Source organism: Ornithodoros turicata, chromosome 4, assembly GCF_037126465.1.
Source record: "Ornithodoros turicata isolate Travis chromosome 4, ASM3712646v1, whole genome shotgun sequence".
NCBI lineage: Eukaryota > Metazoa > Arthropoda > Arachnida > Ixodida > Argasidae > Ornithodoros > Ornithodoros turicata.
The window spans coordinates 63540530-63562528 of NC_088204.1; the positions used below are offsets into that span (position 1 = coordinate 63540530).

Genomic DNA, 21999 nt, shown 5'->3' on the forward strand with positions numbered 1-21999 from the left:
GCGCACTAGGCGGTAGCCGACTGAATAGCGGACTTGGCGAGATTTGGAACGAGGCTTAACATGGCGGCACTTCCGGTTAGACCGCTAGGCAGTCGACTAACCGGGGTATTGGAACGTGCAGCCCCAGACTCGCCTGCGCATCATGAAGATAGCCGTGTCGATAGTTTGACTTGGTATTGTCACGGGCTTTCGCTAGCTTGGACATTACAGTTACCTTGGACAGAATACCAATGGCTTTGGACTAGGCGGATTGTCTGGCAGGCTTCGTTCTTCAAAGCAGACATTGTATAACCTTTGCTTTATACGACAGGTGATGCGGCAATGGTCTGCGTAAGTGCACATCACTTAACCTGTGCGTGCGCAACAAGGGTGCAATGTGCCGCTAACTGCTAACGACCAGCGTGCGCAAGCGTGTAGCCGCTAAATGAAAACTTTTCTGCAACGATTCCCGCTCTTATGTTCTGCAAGGTAAGGGCTGCTATGGGACATATTGACAACGTACTGTTTTCATCCTGTTCCAAGCCGCAGCGTAGTCTGCAAATTGCATATATTTTCGGTAAAGAAATTAATTGAATATCATTTAATACGAAACATAGTGCCAAGCGCAGTCACGCTTCCATCGAGGCGTACTTACTCCTGTGCCAGTTTCTTTTTTCGTCGACGGATAACAATCGCATCAAGACCTTCCAACGGAAGGAAAACAAGGGCAGAAGAGGACCAAGCAGGTTCATAAAGAAAACGTGAGCAGCGTCCATTTATTGCTATCAGCGTTTGCAGTACGCCACTTCCCGCTTAAACATACACCAAATGCGACTAAATCACAGACGGGGCTTTGTTACAGCCAGTATAAGATATAACGCAATCAATTATTTATGAAGAAATCGGTATACGACACGGACGTGAATGCCAGATATGGTAGCGAGACATCAGGGAAAACATTCCAACAGAGCGAGGCAGAGCCGGCTCCATGAATAACGATGCGAAGACAGATATAGATAAAATAGTTTATTAACTGCCTTAGCCCATACAAAAACATGAAGCTAAGCAATTAGCAGAAAACATGTCGCTGAAGAACAGCATGTCGCATCACGTTGCTATTTACATGTTGCTGGCTAAAACACACGTAGTTCCTAGTGATAACCTGTTGTGCTTGAAGGTGTAGTGTTGCTCGTTTGTCCTGCCTGAGAATCTGTCACGGAATAAGCCGTGGAAGACATCTCTTGAGACGCTTCGAAATGCGGTCCAGTAACCTCACGCTTGTTTAGAGTACCTGCTTCCGTTGAGGTAACTGGATGAGATGATGCCAGAGGTCCTTCAGTTTCACCAGCCCACCGCTTGAATACCAGGCTGGAAGCAGGGGCAGACGTGGTGTTGCCGAAAGGAGGTTCAGTGGGAATGTCACGTTTTTGACCGAAGGCTGGACCTTGCGTGCTGTGGTCGCTAACGAGCCCCGTGGCGATAGTGAAGTCCTCGCTTGCATGACTCTTGTCCACAGACTCTGTAGATGTGGCAACCCCCGCGGGTCTCTTCGCGGGTCCACTAGTAAAGTCCGCAGCACCAACAGTAGTTTCTGACAGCTGCCCCCGCTTTACCAAGCCAGCGGTTGTTTGCGACGCTGCCATAGTACCGGTGGGTACATCACGCTTCCAAGGGCCGTTTGTTGGTCCACCTTCTGTAGTAGACAGCGCTGATCCCAGGGTAGATCCAGCGTGGCGCCTGAACAGCCTCGACGTCGTAGAAGATTCCGTTGTAGACGCAACATCTCGTTTAGCGATAGACACGGGAGGTAGTGTGCCATTCAGGGAGTCTGTCGTTGAAGGCTGCGTTGAATATCCGGTGACGGCTCCGATGAAGGCCAGAAGCAAAGCGACAACAATGGGCTGCATGATCCCCTTGCGTATATTGGCAGTGGTGGCACTCAAAGCGAGCAACTGGAAGCAAGTGTGACGAGCTGAACCATAGCGGTCGCTTTTATAGCTTGCCGTTCACGTGATCTGAATGCGCCACGACTATGTCTTCAAGGTTTTCATTGGTTGAAACCTAGAAGGGCAGAACATGCGGTTCGATAACGGGTTATCTGACTTCTTCATGTTTTAATCTTTGACTGAAGATTAGCGCGCCAGGAGCATCTCAGACATATCTTATCGCCGTTGAGCAGCAGTAAGAGACATGTACCGGTGGTTCGTCATTTCCTGGTTAATGCGGTAAGTAGTATTTTATGCTTCACTGAGTTAGAAAGCTATGTTGGTCAGAAATTAGGCAGTCCCATAGCTGCGAGGGGCAGGTTGTATGTTATACTGTATCTGGGGCCTTTGGATTTTCTACATTTATTGCTACAGAAATTCAGCAGGTGCGCGTCGGCACCTATTTTCTTTCGAAAAAAGAAAAAAAAAAAAGAAAGATGCATATTTATTTTTCCTCGGAGTACTATCTATAGACAAACAGGAAATGTAAGAACTCTGGTGAGAAGAAAGTAGGCTGAGGAAAAGAAACTGAAACATCTAATTTATTTACAATGTGGAAAATAGGAGAACGCAAATCGTAAACGCGAAAGTGACGATTACACCATGGGGAAAATATATGAAGAGGAGGTCCCCACACAGCTTGAGTCCGGTTATATACTATATACTGAGAGATTATGTAAAAGCACATACATGTAAAATCTTCACTTCAGTGGACACGGAAACTATCAAAATTTGGGTGAGTCTACGTGTCTACTCCGTCCGTCTTTGTTGTCTCTGTTGTCCAAACCTTCTACCTCAGACTCAAGGAAATGCTGTCCACTTCACGCATCCAACAGCTCTCTTGCATCCTACTGCTTTGTTCTTCCCCATATGAGAATGAACGTTCTGCAGTTTGCACTTCACTTTCATTACGCTAAAAAGTCTCCTATAGGTGTTATGCGGGGTTCTTCAGAGTACCCGTCGGCTCGTATAACAGCGATCTCATTCTATGAGTATGCTCTCACGCCGAAAGTTGAGCACATTTGTCAATCAATTTCACGATGCAACGCATTTTGCGAATGGCACCCTCAATCGGAACCGGTGAAGTAGTGACTCGAATGGTCGAGGCATCAGTGGTGGTGACCTGTATGAAAGGCTACTGTCGATTCTATGAAGCAGTCATATGTATGTCGTCGTCTCGTCATCGTCTACTATCGTATAGTTAAGCTGTACTGAATGTTCCAAAACAATCGCTTTCCATCTGCACCAGCGAAGCGTATCTTTTGCGTGGGTTTTCCACCACAGTTTTTTCAGTTTCCTCCGACAGTTTTCCATCAGAACGAGCGTAGCCGCCTTCGCATAGCATTATGGGGTGCTCCTGTCTACCGCGTGACCACTCACGTGACCCTCCTGACAGCACGGTGCCACCAAAGCAGACGACGCGAGCTGTGTCACAGTTCCGATGGCAGTATTATGTTGAACGCGTGCTTGCACTTTTATTTCTGTATGTTCGGATGTTTACTCTTCTATTAGAAGACCAGTAACAGTGTGCAGAACGCAAAAGAGTACGCGGGACCGGAAACATCGCGTGTGGCAACGGTGACTTCCAACGTATGTACGATTCTTGATTAAGTTGCCCCATTGGCCCCTATGAAGATCCTGTGCTCCATGGTCTTCCTGCCGTCCACTGAATTGCTCCAGACGCTTTAGTTCTTTCTTGTATTTTCATCCTTCCTTCATCATGTTCATATAATGTTTCACGTGCAATGGGGTAGGTTACCGCACCACAGCGGTGAAACAACCCATCTCATCGTCATCATTTATTGTTGTTGTTGGTTAAGTGCGAAACAATACTGCACCGAGAACACCATTAATCAGATTTGTACAACAACAGAGGATATGAAATGAATCTGCGGCACAGTGCCAGGTCCCCAACGAACGATTCAAGATGACACGAACACACACGGGCGACTAAAATAACCGATCGTGTACTTACTAATTAAACGTGTTCCCGTGACAGAGCTGCTTTCCGGTCAACGAGAGCCGCAGCAGGGACAGGAACACATTACCATACGTCGTTTCTACGATGGTTATCACATTTTCACAATAAATGACTTTCGAAACGCAAAATCACACGGAGAGCATCGCGAGAAACAAGGTCTTGCAAAACCGAAACTTTAGACAGGATCACGTGGTGGAGAAGACGTAATGACGATTTTGATTCGACCGACCACTAGAGGGTGGCTGCGCTAGTCTGGAGGGAAGAGCCGCTCCTTGTGTTTCCTTCCTCCATGGGCTTGTGCTACCGAAAGTTCCACAGCCTATATTTCAGTGAGAAGCGATGTCAGTTCCACAACAACCATGTATAGTCGGTCATGCTGGGTTCTAGGCAAAAAATGTTTCCGAAATAGCGGTGACGGAAAAGATGGTCCCAGCTGGTATGAGAGAAAAAAATTGTCCCGTAGAAACACAGCCTAGTACTTTTGCTTGAGAAAGATGTATGCGTTTAGCATGATTTATATCAAGCATCGCCACAGAAAAAAGTCTTTTTAGTGAATGAAAGTCGTGTCTCAGATGTAAAGCCTCGCAAAGTGGACACACCGAAGCAACCCAAATAATTAGTTCAGGTTGTTAGATTACGCCCGTTAGGTGAGGTTAGTTAAGTTAGGTCAATTAATTTAGGCTGCTGACTGTGACATAAGCTTGATAAGATACTTAGAAAGAGGTAACATTTCCTTGAACACAGGAGGAACACAGAAGACGATGAGGACAACACAAGGTTTGTGTGTTCCTCCAATTCAAAGAAATGTTACCTCTTTCTACAGTACACGAGCTCGTTTTTTTTGTTCTTCATTTGTTCTGATTATTGCTCGGTGCGGTAGCGCCAGGTTGAATGTTCTTCTAGCGTACTCATCTGCTTTTGCTGAGTAGAACTGCAGCGTGAGAGCAAAGCTGCGTAGGGATGGGGGGTACCATCCCTGCTGATCTTCCTATGTGTTTCTTATAGTAGGTTGTACCAAATCCAGCTGCACATCTGAAAGGGAGCCGCAGAGCATGTCGTTGCACTGCTTTGAAACCAGCCACTTTTTCTGGAGGTCTTCTATGAGACTTTCCACGGTTAGCAACTTTTTCATCGGCCTGACAGTCTTCTCGTGGGAATTATTCGTTTTTTTCTTCGCACTTTGCGTCAACTGTGATGCTCACCTTGCATTCTAATGTTCGAGGGCTCTCTTGCACTCATGCCCAAGATTCGCGGACAAAACTTAAAGCGTGCTCAGCCTGCATTACACCCGTAGACGCAATGCATAAGAAACGTATAATTTCATTTTGGCGGATAACGCCGACACTTTTCACTGGTTCACCACTGGATCCTGTGAGGTCTCTATTCAAGAAATTATGCCTTAAAGTAATTGTCAATATATCTCTAAAGGCTTTTATTCCACCGGCGTTCGAAACCTTCCACATTATACTCAATGGGATAGAAGTAGAATTCGCTCTCCATCGTGATTTCAGTCTCATACATCAAAATATATCCGCTTTAGGTAATTTTCCACTGCAGTTTCACAATGAGGGGGACAATGTTTGGAACCTAAAGTGAATGTCTTGATTTTGTAGCAAGTCAATTTTGTTCCCGAGGGCACCAAAGTGCGACTAAAATGTGAGACATCACACTTAAAGAGGGCTTAGCCTATCGACACTTCCGCATGTAGGAAAGCCGACTGTACATTTGAGCATGTGTAAATGGGATGAGGAATGAAACTCAAAAGGGAGGGGAATTTTCAGAGTTCAGCACCGCAAGACGGGTTTGATAAAAACATCTACAAAATAAAGGTGTGCTTTGACGGCCAAAGCGGCTGAAGAACATTTCTGGTGACTTCTGCTTTAACAACAGAAAAGACAAGGCTGCAGATACTGCGTTCCCCTGGGTTCGCGTTTTGGGAAATCGAAAGCTCTCTTCTCCTTGGTATCAGTTTCTTAAACGCTTCACACTCTTTCTTAATTTTTCCTCGCAGCACCACGGGGAAACTTGGTTGCCACCAATATCAAATTTGATGGGTAGTAAAATCGTATATTTTGTCTAACGATGTTATATACCTCTATTTAGGAGAAGCGAAGGCAAGGCAATTTTCTTTTTCTTTTCTTCATGCATACACTTGTCTCGGCGACAGCATGCTTAAACTGTGCATGGCCGAGCCGTTGTGCCTGCGCTGTCCGGGAGCGTCATTCACGAACAAAATGTGTACGTCATCTAAGTAAGGCATATGCTCCTATGTTCAATTCACTTAAATGCGTCGAATACAACTCGGACCTAGCGCATATAATCGTGTTGTGTCAATGTTTTCTTGAATTCAAGCTGATCATGGCGGCGTACCTGTGCAGAAACTTAGCACATTGCCAGAAGCGCGCTTTTTGATCCTTCCTTTCAGCAAATGCTCGCAGACATGCATCATTCTGTGCAGTTGCCTGCTTATTTTAGCGGCATGTTTTGCGCGTCAAATAGTGCACCCTGCGCGATTTTTGCAAACACTCGAGGTGACGTTGTACTTCGCCTTCGACAAAGTACTGTCAATAGCCTAAGATAACGTTACCCCAATATTCCCATCACCATGGCGATATCCGATCATTCTTTTTTTAGTGTACACCAGAGGTGCCGAGCTCATTCGTTTCTGCAGGCCGCATACGACTGCTTTGGGGTAACCTGCTTCTTGTATACAGGGTGTCCCAGAAAACGTGTCATTGAATTATAATAAAGAAACTACGCCACCTAGAATCATGCGATCAACGGCATTTGTCCTTACTTGGTTTTTGCCACCTCCTGGTGTGCATGTCATGTAACCTAAGTTTAATTATGTAAATTTTTGCGAAGTGAACTCGGAAATTTGCCAAGTAAAGGTCACTTGAAGACCGAATTTACTCAAATTCATAATAATTCACAGTGATATTCAGAATCTACCCTGTCTGGAAAAATAGCCGAAAATCATGCTTCTCGGGGCACTTGAATCTAACGCGCGAGGACATTTTGAGCGCAAGCGCTGTCAGTCCGACGAAAGGAGGTGGGAAACCCAGCCCACAGAGTGATAGTAGAAAAAGTGACGGTTTCTGAAATTCGGAGAGGGAACCCAAGCACAATGTACTGAAAGTCGTGTGCAATAGGGGTGGACGGGTAGGTGGAAGGCCTTGAATACCCTCTTACAACTAAAGAACATTGATAAGACACATACCGTCCACCCCTATTGCACTCGACTTTCGGTACATTGTGCTGCCTGGGAAGGTATGGTCCCAACCGAGGCCGGACGCGATAAGCTATGTCTGTGTTATCTCTTTCTACCATGCCGGTGTGAGCTGGGTTTCCAACCTCCTTTCGTCGGACTGACTATGATTCCGCTGAAAAATTCGTCGCGCGCTATCCTCTGCGAGCTCCGTAGAGCATGATTTTCGGCTACTTTTTTCCTATATACGATGGCTCCTCAATATTCCTGTCAATTATCATTAATTCGAGTAAATTCGGCACGCTCTTCACATTGGTGGGGTTAAAAAGTAACCTTTACTTCGCAAATTTCTGAGTTCAGTTCACAAAAATTTACATGATCAAACTTAGGTTACATGACATGCACATCAGGAGGGGGCAAAAACCTAGTAAGAACAAATGCCGTGGACCGCATGATTTTATGTGGCGTAGTTTATATATATATATATATATATATATAATTCAATGACACGTTTTTTAGAACACCCTGTAGATGATTGAATTCACTCGAGAGATCACCAAGCCTACCAGTCCGTGTCCAGTAGCTTTGAAGGCACCAATATTACAAATCGGTCTTGTAGGGTTTACTCAAAAGTTTGGTAGGAGTACGAGCGAGGCGCCTTAACTCAGTCGGCCATGCCGCTGGTCTCCGAACGAACTGCCGCGTTGGCAGACAAGTGTAAGTGCGGAATGGCAGTAACTGCTCGACAAGTCGACACGAGTGATTCCCTAGCTTCGTCTATAAGGCCCTGGGGTTGGCTGTTGTGATTAACAGTCCCTGGCGTTATACCTTGACGGTTGAGATAAGCGGAAGTGTTGTTTCGGCGCAAGGACATGTGCCACACTCTTAAGAATGAGGGGGGGGGGGGTGTCGAGGTAGCTTGCCGTTGTTGGCCGCACTCAAGTGGGCATCGTCACGACTATAGCCAAAAAAAAAAAAAAGGAAACGAAGGTGGGAGAAAGGGGAGTTGAGGACTTCAAAGTGATGTAGAAGCAGGATGACCGGTACTGATGGGACGGAAGCACACTGTAGGTGAGAGGTGCACTAGAGTCGTCTCTCCGCTAGGCCCGTTGCTTGGAGAAAGCGCACGAGGCCGCGAGTTTTTGAAAGTCGTTCCGCACAACAACCTTCGGGGAAGAGGACGTCCGTCAGTATACCAGGCCTGGCGTGGGGAAGATGGGTTTCCCGCATGGCATGGTATGCACGGCATTCTGTCAGGATATGCGCAATTGTCTCCGGATGATTACAGTGTCCGCAACTGGAATCCTCCCTGGAGCCGATCTTGCACAGTTGAGAGTTCGTGAACGCAGATCCTGTGCGTAATCGATGGAGCATTGTCTGCATACCACGGGGAAGATCTTTCGTGGGGAGAGAGGGTCGGTGATTCTGCATGATGTCCTGTATGCCAGGGTGACGCACCTCAACTAGCTGTTTGACGACCAAGAGCCTGTCAGTGTCGGCCGGGACTGCTAAGGATGGGCTGCAGCTGTTGTGTGCTGAGGAAGCTAGCTGGTCCGCTCGTTCGTTGCCTCTGATGCCGACATGAGATGGGATCCATTGGAGCGTAAGCTCACCTCCGGTTAGCCTATGCTGGGCACACGATCTCCTTATACATCGGGCCAGAATGCTACCACACATGGGGTTTATCACGTTGTTGAGGGCACTTTTGGAGTCCGTAAGCAAGACGGCCTTAGGTATTCCGGTGACTTGAACCGCAGCAGCTGCGTGTAGCAAGGCCAGGAGTTCGGCCGTCGTAGATGAGATTGGGTAGCGAACTGATTTCCCTTGCCAGGCCTTGTTTATTGACGGGATGTAGTACGCACTGGTAGCACTTTTGGAACGGTGGTCAATGGAGCCATCCGTGAACACCAGAGTATGTGTGTGATAAACGTCGCTGATCAGGTTCTCAGCCGCCATCCTGGCCACTAGGGGGCTGGACTCGCTCTTCTTCCGTAGACCCGGGATGTGAAGCGTTGTTGCGGGCACGAACTCCCGCCACGGTGGCGTAGGTGGACTAGCTGGGAGCCGAGGAAGAGCGCCCCTGTTGGCTAGAGAGCTGGTGGCACTAGCCAGGCGTCCTAGGGATGTGTGTGTCCTCTGTTCGAGGTCGGTGAAGAGGGAATGCTTGCTGATGGATGTTGATGCATCATCCAGAAACTGGAGTCCTTTGAGCTCAGAGTGGACACTAACAGGCTTTTCCTTAGCTTCCAGGTACGTTTGGGTGACGCTAGAGAACGTTGGGAGACCAAGCGCAGTTCTTATGCCAGCGCGATGAAGGCGCTCAAGGGCCTGCCATTGTGTAGGCGCGAGGTCTACGTATGGCGCCACGTAGAGAATGCGTGACAAGATCAGGGCTTTGTGAAGGGTGAGCAATGACCGCGCATTGCAGCCCCATGACTTACCGCTGATTCTGCGTAGCAGGTTGAGCGTTTTCTTCCCCTTGCAAATAGTCTCGTTTACTTGCTTAGACCAGCGTAATGTGCTATCGATGGTGACACCAAGATATTTACATGACGCGCATCTTGGGATGGGAGTGTTGTTAATGCTGAGGCTTGGGAAGTCTTTGCCCACGTACTTTCCACGGGGAATGCAGACCATGCATTTTGACTTCTCTGGTGATGCTTCCAGCCCTCTCGCAAGCAGCGCTGCATTGAGCCCGTTCAAGGCAATATCAGCTGTGTCACGAACTTTCTCCTTGTCCGTTCCCACAATGCGGAGGCAGATGTCGTCCGCGTAGATGGTGATATGAAGGGCATACGGTGTAGGGCGAATTCCTCGGTGAATCCCTGCCATGATTAGGTTGAATAGTATAGGTGATAGAACACTGCCTTGTGGGACTCCTCGCTCAAACTTCTTCACAGAGCTGATACACCCGCGGACGGAGACGTCAAACGTTCTGTTGGACAGAAAGTCACATAGGTATCCTAGAAGGCGGCCAGTGACTCGAGCTGCTTCGAGCGCAGCGAAACATGCCGAGTGCGTTACCGAGTCGTATGCCTTCTTCACGTCAATGAAGAAAGCGAGAGCAAACTCATTGGACTCTCTCGCTTGCTTCAGGCTAGTAGCCACTTCAGCGATTGCGTCAGACGCGCTCCAGCCCTTCCGGAATGCCGTAATGTGATCTGGGAAGCAACCGCCTCGCTCCAAGACCCAAGCCAGCCTTTTGTGAATTATACGCTCCAATAATTTGCCAACGCACGAGGTTAGGGCAATGGGACGGTAGGAGGACAGTTGGCTCGGTGGCCTCCCCGGCTTTAGGACGGGTATTACTCGAGCATGTTTCCAATCAGATGGGATGCATCCAGAGGTCCAGACGTTGTTATATAGTTGGAGCAGAGCGTCGAGTTGGTCGTCGCCTAGGTTCTTGAGGGCCTGGTTAGGGATCCCGTCCGGGCCAGCTGCACTGCGCCGCTTTAAGCCTTGGATGGCGTACTTCAGCTCGGACATCGTGAGGTCGCCGTCCGCCGGGGAGCCATTTGCTCCTGTGTGGCTAGGAAAAAGGCGTTGGGCACTGCAACTTGCGACGCGAGCTAGCTCGCTGGCATAGTCTTCGGCTATGTTCTTGGGCTCCCTGTTTGAGGCTACCGATAAGGTGACAAGCGGGTCGACAGGCTCGGGAAGGCTTTCGATCGCTCGCAGGGTATGCCCAACCTTCGTTGTTGGAGTGTGGGCATTGAGGGACTCGCTGAACTGTCTCCATTGGGTCCGCCTTAATTTCAAGGTATACCTTCTATGGGCAGCACAGACACGCTTGTAAGCGACCCAATCGCCCTGAAGGCCGGTTCTCAGAGCTCGTCGCTGTGCTCGTCGTCGCGCAGCACGGAGGTTGAGGTATCGGAGGTCAGGGGCAGGCATACTGGCCAGGTAGGATACTGCTTTTGAGCTATTAGCCAATGACGCCTTTACAGAGTCGAGCAAGGTATCTACCGTGGAGCCGACCAGTCCCTCCCTGAACTTCACCCAGTTGGTAATAGTCTTCGTTTTCCTGGGGCCGTTGCTGCGACTCGGAGGCGAAAACAGGATGGGGAAATGATCAGAACCCCATGTGTCAAGCTCGGCTTCCCACTTTAGGGTGACGTCAGGAGAGACCAGAGTCAAATCGATGGCATTTAGGTAGCGCGGCGAACGCATATATGTAGGAGAGCCGGTGTTGAGCACCACGAGGTCGCTGGAGGAGAGGTAATTGACAATGGAATTACCACGTCTGCAGTTTCGTCGACCACCCCAGAGACTGTGGCTCGCATTGAAATCTCCGCACGCAATTAGGGGACCTGGACAAACGAGCCGCAGAGCCTTGAGAGACTCGACGTTGGGCGGAGCATGACCACACTGGTAGACAGATATGACTGACTGACTTGGAGCCGGCCCTCAGTAGACACCCTACATATTCTTCAGTTGAAGAGCAAAGGTGGGATAGGTCAATTTCAGCCTGGGCAATGGACCGTTTGACAAATAGCGATGCCCGCGGGAGACCGTCCGCGTGGTGGCCTTTGGCGCTGTAGGAGACAAACGGCGGGATCTTGAATGATGGTTGGGTAAGGCTCTCTTGTATCGCTAACACATCAAAGTCCATCTTCCGTAAAAGGAGTTTGAGGTCAGCCTGTTTATGAATCAAGCTTCTGGCATTCCATTGCAGGATGCGGGGAAGGAACGCTTTCTTGTTTCTATGTTCGGTCATAAATTGTCCGCCGATCGATGTACGAAAGCTGGTGTTGTTAACGCCTGCTGCCGGGGAGGAGCAGGGGTGCTATCACAGCTTCGAGTTGGAGGACCGATTGGATTTCTGCTTGAGCAGTACATTCAGGGACTGCCGAGACGATAGCCTTCAGTGCAGCAAAGAGAAGCTGGATGATGACCATGGGCAGGTCTGCGCCTTCTGGACGGTCTAACACCTTACGGTAGGCTGGCTGGGAATGGAGTGGGAGCGGGGGGTCGCTTTTCTTTCCATGGGGTTGTGCCGGGGAGGCATCCTTATCCTTTGGATGGTCGACAGGGCCTAGAGGGGGAAATCAGTTTCCGCCCAAACGACCTGTTGTTGCGACGTCTGGAGGCTTTTGGGAGCGGGTTGTACACCCCTGTGTGAAAGCTTCTCCTGAGACTTTCGTGTACCCATTGCCTTAGGTTGGTTGCGACGCTTTGTGAGCCGGAGTTTAGCCTTCGCCTCTCGGTAGCTACTATTGGAGCGAGAGCGTTCCCTGGCGATGTGTCGTTGCAACTTTAGGGATGGGCAGTCCCTTGATGTGGCGACATGACGTCCTTTGCAGTTTATGCAGGTGGGTTCAGATTCAGGGCACATCGAGCTCTCGTGGGAGGATCCGCAGTTAGGGCATATTTTCCGTCGGCTACAGCATGCAGCTACATGACCGTAGCGAAGGCAGTTGTTGCACTGAACCGTACGCGGTAGGTACTCACGAACTTGCATGGTCAGGAGGTGAAAGCTGACGCGCTTAGGAGGTTTCGGCCCAAGGAACGTTAGCCTCACCGCACCAGCGTCCCGTGTTATTCTTCTGGCTGCTATTGGAGGAGGGTCGGACTTAATGGCCTCCATAATTTGGCTGTCGGAGATGGAGGTATCAACTCCCAAAAGGACGCCATAGCATGAGTTGAATGGGCAGGGCTCATAGGCACGGACAGGAATGGAACATATGCGATTCAGCTGCAGGAGGGCTAATTTCGCAGGAGGGCTAATTTCGCAGCAGGGGCAACAACATCTACCGCTATAATGTTCCTAGCGTGATTCGGCCGAATCTCCTTAATTCTTCCAGGGAGCTCAGAAGTGAGGAATTGCGAGAGCTTTAAGTGGTTGAGCTTAGCTAGGTTCGATTCCCGCTCTAGTGGCGTGAAGATGACTGTGGTTCCCTCGAGCGAGGTGATGCGTTCGATGTTGCGCTTGCTTGCCTTTCGAGCCCGTTTGACAACATCTTTGAAAGGTTGATCCTCATCGGACGACTCGAGAGTGGAGTGGTCGGTTGAAGAGGCACCTCTCTTGACAGTGTGGCTGCTCGCGGGAGAGCCAGGTTCGGAGCTGTTCGCCTCTTCAGTAGAGGAATCCATGACCTCAAGACAAGGGGCCCGCCGAGGAGCGGGCAGCTCGCCCGAGTCCAGTGCGCAGCGTCGGCTTGCAATATAGAGGATACCCGAAATAATCCCCTGACAATAGCTATGAGTAATTCGCAGGAAACAGGAGCAGCAAAATCGTACGTCCGCACGATTCGGCTTCGTCGTCGTCTCTTAAGAATGAACTTCACCACATAGCACGCTCCTAGCCAACCACCATCTCGAATGATATCGTTGTCCGCCCTGATTTGCTGAAAACGGGAGGCGTACGCCTTTTTTGTGACACTTATGCTGTTCATAATTGTGGTGGTGGTGGTGGTGGTGGTGGATGATGATGATGATGATGATGATGATGATGATGATGATGATGATGGTGGTGGTGGTGGTGGTGGTGGTGGTGGTGGTGGGAGAAAAACAATGGAGATGTGAGCCCGCTCACTGCGGCACGAGTTACTTTAGGTCTAGTAATTTGCAAATTTGCAGTTCGAAACTGCGCACGTTCGAGAAGAATATGTTTCGAATCTTCACGCACCCCACACGTTCAACACAACGACGAAGCATGGGCGCATATCTTGAACAGAAATACGCTGACCAATGGGACATTGAGTTGAAGTCTGTGAAGCAAAGCTTCGAGCAGCCGGGACATCCGCGGAGGGATTTGATAAGACAGGTTCCGGGTTAATTCTGCGCAGCAGCGACGTCGGCTCTGCGGATTTCGACCACTGACTCCGAACTGAACGACGCTGGATGACGCACAACATACGTTTCGCATCTTCACAGGTGAAATACTTTGTACTTTGGTGAAGTACTTTGGAATAAATTTAAGAATCACTGCACACACTGCTTAGATACCTTTATTCCAAACAAAAGGAAGCGTACTCAGAGGAATAATCCTTGGGTGACTAGAGAATAACGTAGAACATTAACCGTTGTTCATTTGCATTTTTATTTAAATAATGAGCCCCTCCCGCTCATTCACGCGGTGCGCATCTTGTAGGCGGTATTGGACAGATACTTGTAAAAAAGAAAGTTATTTAATTGGTGCACCGGTTCGCGAATTATTTAGCCCGGGGATTTAACTGAAACACCCTGTATATTCCGGAATCTATCTTGACTACTTTGGGGATACGTGCACACAACAAACATTTCAATATACATCCATGGTTTCTTCGAACAGCTAATATGAACATGGCCATGACATCATTGGATTCCTGGACACGCAGGCATACGGGGGAATGCAGCGGCTGATGAAGTAGCATCTGTCCTCATCAAAGCATCTGGTGCCGTACTCCAAAGCCGATGTGCAAGACCTATTGAGGTCTCTTACAAAGACTATGACTAGGCAGCAATGGCTACAATGTGACGCGAATTCCTCGTTGCTCCATCAAGTTGACCCGGATCTGAAATTTAGAGTTCCGTCCACGCTACCTCAGTCTATATCCAGACGCTCTTGCACAGGTTCCGTCTGAACGTGCCATACGGGCGCCAATTTCTCCATAAAATTGGGAAGGCAGATTCAGCGAACTGTATCCTTTGTGCAACCGTGGAGGACACTGAGCACATTCTCGTGCACTGCTCTATAGATACGCAACTCAAAGGGCTACCATGAAATAATCTGTTCTCGACCGACTGGACAACCGCACCTTTGACCTCCTAAAAGTGATGGGTCCTGGGCCATCTGACAAGTGGGATTCTGCCTTGTCAGAGCTTGTGACATTTATTCAGAGGTGTGCGTTGGAGTCAGTCTATTAGGACCGCGTAATTCACTGTGCGGTAATTCACTACGTGAACCAGTGATTTTGGATTTTGGCCTTTGGCCGATAGTTATCGCGAAAGTGTGTGGGGGGGTTCTCTTTTATATTTATGTTTCATGGGGGGGGGGGGTCTGTTTATGGCAGTAGCCGAATTTGTCGTGTGACGAATTCAACCTCTCCATAGCATTTTCAATCAACACCAGCACACCAACACACACGAAAATTACTAACGCTTAGAACTTCCCAAGTCACCATATAAACTATGCTTCTTCTGTTCGCTATGTACTATTTGGTTATGTGTTCCAGTTCGATGTGTTTAGCTCTCTAGTTAACCGTTGTTCTCTGACAAATCTCCTGGTCTCTGCTCTGCTCTGGTCTCCCTTCAAATCCGCGTATTGATCTTTCGATCTATCGCGGTGGAGGGAGGCGAAAGGGAGCCGGTCCTTCATATTTCGAGAAGGGCCCCTTGATAACGCGGTCCGCCCCCGGGTGGGCCGTGTCTTGGAATGCGCGGCCCGTAAAACGGTCGTCGGGGCAACATCGCTTGCGGTGTTGTTTCCGGGAAGATTTTTTCTAAAGATCTGACAAATCCGTATGGGGTCCCACGGATTCGCTGGGGCACCATTCAAACGCTCCTTCAACCCCCCGTTCCAATCCGGGATAGACAACAGTTCATTCTCTTAGCCGTAGAGATAAATTACCAAGTGTGGATTGCGCGCTGCATAGCAGTACACGGCGGTCGCGCTCGGGGGCCGTCACACGTTCTAAGCCTTGTTCGAGCGGGTGTTCGCAGAGTTTTACAGAGGGAGAGAGCAGTCCTTGGTGCTATGGAGTTCGGAAGACGCTGGCTAACTTCGTCTGTGCTATTCGAAGAAACGCATGGAAGGTACGTTGTTCACTACTAAGCGTTATTTTCTTTCGTGCCGTTATCCCGTACGCAACTCTCCGCAGTCTTGGTCTGTTGCATGGCGACGACAAGCACGAACAGCAATCCTCAACGTGACGTGATTTCACAAGCAGGAGTTGGCATTGCACTAGTTCTAGTTTTAGTCCTAGCTTGTTGAGATAGTTATATGGGAGCCAGTCCTTGTGACTGGTCTTCCGCCTCGATGCCAATACACACAAATCCGCCCCTGGGTGAGTCCGCCCCTAGTCCGCCCCTGGCTCCGCGGTCCGCCCCTGGGTGGGCCGTGTCTTTGAACGCGCGGCCGATAACAAGGTCGTCGGGGCAGTACCGCTTGCGGTGCTGTTCCGGGAAGATCTTTTCCTGATCTTTCTGACAAATACATGGAAGCCTGCCCCTCTGGCCGGCCATGCCGATACACTTTTCTGCCAATACATGACATAGTTTAGGAGTACACAATCTTCTGTGGCTCATCTCATAGAGTCAACAATACATATATATAGGCTACCTCCATAGGTAGTTCTCTTGTTTGATACCAATGCACACCTGACATAGGTAGCTCTCCTGCTTGATGACAATACATGCTGACTTTTACGACGTTTAGGATTCCAGCTTCCTGACGCTGACATCCAGTTCTGGGCTGTCAGCGATTTTTATACAGCTGTCAGGGAGTTGCAGTCCGGTCTCGCAGTGCTTTCGGTGCCGACGAAGCTGTCTTGGCGTCGAATCACTGCGGGCTGGGTAGATGCCCACCGCGCCAGTAGTGGAAGCTAGCCTACGATGTTCTTCCTCTTCGCGAGCGATAGCGCCGTTTTCATATTTCTCGTTCTGACGGTTGCCCGTCTTGTGGGATGTGTGAAACGGCCGAGCACTGTTTTAGGCGCTCTTACGTTCCTCTTTTGCTCTGGCGCAGGTTAACGCAAGTATTTCAGCACTCGACTGTCTCATTGGCCACCGTGCGGTTCCTAGAACCGTTGCCGGTTCCGCGCACTCAGCGTAAAGAATTGGCTTTGTTAATTACGGAGATAAACTTTCAAATTTGGATCCGTCGTTGCCAGCTGGCTTTCGATGGCCCACACTACGGCGGAGACGCAGCTGTATTACACGCTGTCAGGGCAGGTCTCCGTAGCCACATCGCCCGCGAAGAAGCACTGTACGGCCTACTGGAGTGCTCTCGCCGCTGGCTGACGTCTACCCGACTTTTCCGTCACGTTCTGGGTGAGTGGCAAGTCATGTTCTAGCCAGCTTGCTAGTACTGTACTGTCCTCAGCAGCGACTCTCCCGTGTTTGGATTCTTCGCATGGCATATAGGCAGTACGAAAAGCAAGTTCTTCTAGAGAGTGTTGTTATCCAGCTTGTGGGATTGTAATGTGCAGTTATTATCGGTGCAAAGGGGACTACCTGCCTATAGGTAGTTCGCCTGCTTGATGACAATACACCCACTTGACTTTTTCTCTGAACGCGGGGACTATAAAACGGTCGAATAAAGCGAGTAAGCAAATTAAGGACATAGGGAGTGGTAGGTTAAAACGATAAGGAAGACGGGCTCACTAATTCTGTGACTCATCTAATCAGTCAACAATGCAAAAAAAAAAGGTCGTGCAATGTAGTGCAATCCCAATGAGAGTTTCTGAGGGTTGTTTTTGCACCCGTAGCTCCTGTTCTTCGTTTTTAGCACGAGGGCAGTACTGTTTTTGTGAACGTGATGTGGGCAAGCTGGTGGTTGTCCCACCCTATAGTCCGCAATACAACAGTCGTCGGGGCAGTATCGCTTGCAGTGCTGTTCCCAGGAAGTTTTTTTTTCTAAATACTGTCTCCTAAAATCTATTATTGTTTGTTTGTTTGTAAGGAAAAAACGAGAAGAAATTGAACTCGTCTCCCGACTTGTTCTGCTACTCCTAACATCAATTCTCACCCCCCAAAACTACCTCTCAGGTGTTCTACTGGCAAGCTCGCTATTCACTATCCACATGTTCGCGATACAGAAGTCCACTGTCCACATGTTCACGAGGAGTGCACAATTATCCACTATTCACAATTATCCCAAGATCATGCACAGAGAATCCTAGAAGGTTGTATCCATCCCACAGCCGGTGAACAAATTTCACAAGTGCCGCGAAGGCAGCATCCTTCGTGTTGGGTGCCCAAAGTCCCAGCACCTTCACTACGAAGACCCTGCTGTCTAGTCGAACAAGAGTAGCTTTCAGTGAAGCTCTTTGAGACGCATACCTATAGTGCAGTGCATTATAATATACTCACTACCCTCCACCGTTGCACAAACCGAACAATTCGATGAGTCGGCTCTTCCAATTTTATGAAGAAACTGACGGCCACAAGGCACATTCATGAAGGGACGTATGGTCGCTCCCCAAGGAGTCAACGTGCGTAGACCATGCGATATGGCGTGCAATGTCCGTGGAGCAGATGGTAACATCTATTGAGCTGTGACAACGCGGTCCGCGGAAGAAAGTGGCTGACCCATCGTTGACGGAGGTCAGGTGTAATTCTTCCAACAGTGTTTCAAAGATTTTGCCACGAGCGACAGTGGACCTGCTTCCCCACAATACACTATGGGCATTCATATCCCCACAGAGGATGACAGGTGGAACACCACTCAGTAAGTCTCTTACCTGTTCCGCTGTGACTTTTGCGTTGGACACTGTATATGCTGCATATGTAGTGAGCAAGAGCTATGCTAGCATAGCATATAGCAAGAGTGGATCCCTGATCAACTTTGCACGTTTACACTTTCTATCATTGAATTATTTTCAAATGTGGTTCTTTTTATTTTGTAAGTGCGAACTAAAGACGCGTGTATGCAGTATTTGGGACAAGAGTGGATCCTTGATCAACTTTGCACGTTTACGCTTTCTGTCGTTGAATTATTTTCAAATTCTAGGTGATTCTTTTTATTTTGTACGTGCGGACTAAACACGCCTGTATGCGGTATTTGGGACAAGTGTGGATCCACGATCAACTTCGCACGTTTACGCTTACTATCGTTGAATGACTTTCAAATTCTAGGTGACTCTTTTTATTTTGTACGTGCGGACTAAAGACGCGTGTATGCGATATTTGGGACAAGAGTGGAACACAACTCTCCTACGTCCACCATGTTGCCCTATTCTGATGCACGGAGGCCGACGTTTTCGTTGCTTCGTTTATTTTTTAAGCTGAGTATGGCTTCCACAATTTTTCTGCAGGTTTCGCACGCATAAATGCGCCATTGTGCGCCATCGGAAGTTCGTTAGTTATGTAGACAACAAATATGTGCCGAAATGCGGGTCATGTTTTTCTGCACATACCCTGTATATAACGTCCCGTGCCGCGTTCTGGACAAAAATTGTTCCACAAAGAACGTTCACAGAAAGGATATACCCGCATGGTAGAAAGATAGAATCCCCTCTGCCCCGTAGAAAGATGGTAGAAAGATAGAATGTGCCCCGTAGAATCACAGCTGTTGTATTAGACAGGCGTATGCGTTTATTGTGATTTATATCAAGCAAAAAAGGGTCTTTTAGTGAACGACAGTGGTGTCTTCGACGTAATGCCTCGCAAATATGAACACACAGAAGCATCCCAAACAGTGTTGCGGATTTGAATCCGTCGATTTGATTTAAATCCGGATTTAAATCCACCGGAATGCTGGCGGTTTTGATTTGCGATTTGATTTGCGCAAAAAAATATGGGCAGGATTTGGATTTGGATTGAATCACATTTTCCACTGATGATTTGGATTTGGATTCAATCGTATATTCCAGGTATGATTTGGATTTGGATTCAATCGCATTTTCCACGAATGATTTGGATTTGGATTGAATCGCCCCTTTTTCAGCGGATTTGCGCGTGGATTTCACCAAACTCCCTCACAAAATGCATGGATTTGAAATTGAGCGAAGCGCCGTTTCGCATTCTACGCGAATCGATGTGACCTTGTCTGAAATCTGAACACGCACTAGCGGCGTCCTCTCTCCAGAGCGACAGGAGTAGCCGTTTTGTTCCAATCACTTCCTCTCACCGCACCGAGGGAACATCAGGTGCAGTTCTTCGAACGCAGATAACGTTATTCTGCCGATTGGACGGCACCTTTTCCGTGGACCTCTAGCTGAGTCTTCAAGCACGACCCGTTTCAAGCTTGCCAAAGCATGTCGCGAAATTCTTGGTCTTGGCCATCATATTGAACGCATACATGGTGTTCAAAATTAAGCTTTCACTAGCATTTTATAAATAGGCGAACAAAAGAAAACTGGTGCTACTTTTTCTGTCCTTTGAGTAAGAAACAGGTGCTACATAATTAGCAGCACCTGTTTCTTACACAAGTAGCGTCAGGTTATCATCCGGTTTCCTGTCATCGCTGTGTTTGCGTAGCGCTCGTGAAAGCTTAATTTTGAACACCCTGTATAGGTACACGCATTCACGTCAAAAGAAAGTAAAAACGAACAATAAATATATCACATCCTATCATTTCGTGATTTCGGGAAGGCAAGCCTTTCCTGCTCCCAAGGACAATCATGGCAAAATGTGCTACTCTTCCTCACATACACTTTTTTTCCCTTGATTACAACAGTCTGTACTGCGCGAGGAAAACTTTTTTACAAAGCCCCGAAACGTCAGCATTAAAATAGACCCATGGGCTACATGTTCAGTATAAGTATTAGTAACATGTCCCACGATTTATTAACGATCCATTTAATTGTGACCCCCAGGGTATAGTAACCAGTAGTAATGTATCAGCTCAACTGGCCCACAACTCACACAGTGGCCTGGACGCCATTAATGAGCAATTAGAGCTAATTGGGACCCCCCACAGTAATTAGGACCCACCAGGGAGTCATTACACTAATTGGGGCGCATCTAGGACGTGTCCAGACCACTGTGTGAGTTGTGGGCTAGTTGAGCTGATAAAAATAAAAAATAGGTAGAAAATAAAATGAAAAGATAGAGATAGAGTGGAGAGAAACAATTTATTCGAAAATCAACGATGCCGCGGCGAAGAAGCCGCTCCGCAACACCCGAGTGACCAGCGCCCGCCATGTTGGTAGTTTGCACCCAGCAGTTGCAGAGATCGACGACAGGTGGCCACATAGTTGCAAGGCATCACACCAGATGCCGCCACCGTCATAGCTCTAGACGAGAAAGACAGAACAAGATACTAGCGGCAGGTAAAAATGGCAGCACTGCTAAACAAGTCTAGGCATGCGAGAGAAAAGGTCTAACCGCTACTGCTAAACAGAAAACAGTACACATCGGGGAAAAAGGCTCACGGGGGGCGATCGCTTAGGCCTAACCACAACACTATGCAGCTAACACAAGGCGGGAACCACACATCGCTAAACATGCGTCAACAGGCTTGCTCACCGCAAAACAAGTCTAAACATGCGAGAAAAGGCTTAACACGAGCGCGCTTGGGCATAACCTCAACACTACGCAGCTAACACAAGGCGGGAACCACACATCGCTAAACATGCGTCAACAGGCTTGGACACCGCAAAACAAGTCTAAACATGCGAGAAAAGGCTTAACACGAGCGCGGTCACCGCTAAACACGGCAAACATACGAGAAAAGGAGCGCGTCAAATCACTCACCTTTTCCCCCGCGGCAACTTCCAGGCAGAAACTGAGCGAGCGCGGAGAACATACGTCTGCTCTCTACGAGATCCAGCCAGAAAGTGAGCGAGCGCGCGGAGCGCACGCCCGTCTTCCGCGACGGTCCGAGAGAAACTGAGAGAGGCGACGCGCGCGCCCTCTGCTCCACCCGTCCGCGCATGCGCGCGCGCGCTGCTAGCTCCCTCTGCGCCGGCAGCGGGTGTTTTCGGTTTCGGCTCTCTGCTGCGCGCGCGCTCCTAGCGGCGACGGGTGGCTTTTCAGTTTCGCTTTCATTCTCCGTTCTTTGCGCGCGCGCGTTTATCTCTATAAAGGCAGCGCGCACCGCGCTCGCATCATCACTACGTGAAGATGTTCAGCTACCACTCTTTACAAAATTGTTCCCGCACCCACGCTTCTTGGGAAGAAGTGGAGAAGGAATGTTTCAACGGCGAAAGTCCCCGCAACGAGCTCGTCATCACTGCTCTTCGCTACGTGATAGACATGGT

The 21999-nt window shown here is 48.8% G+C and overlaps 1 long non-coding RNA gene across 1 annotated transcript; it reads right to left on the minus strand.

The window, feature by feature from the left end:
• Positions 1-20857: 20857 nt before the first annotated feature.
• Positions 20858-21604, minus strand: LOC135393316 (uncharacterized). Its single transcript, XR_010422576.1, has 2 exons — positions 21494-21604; positions 20858-21033 (listed from the first exon to the last, which is right to left on the minus strand). It is a non-coding gene; the product is annotated as an uncharacterized LOC135393316 (long non-coding RNA).
• Positions 21605-21999: the final 395 nt, after the last annotated feature.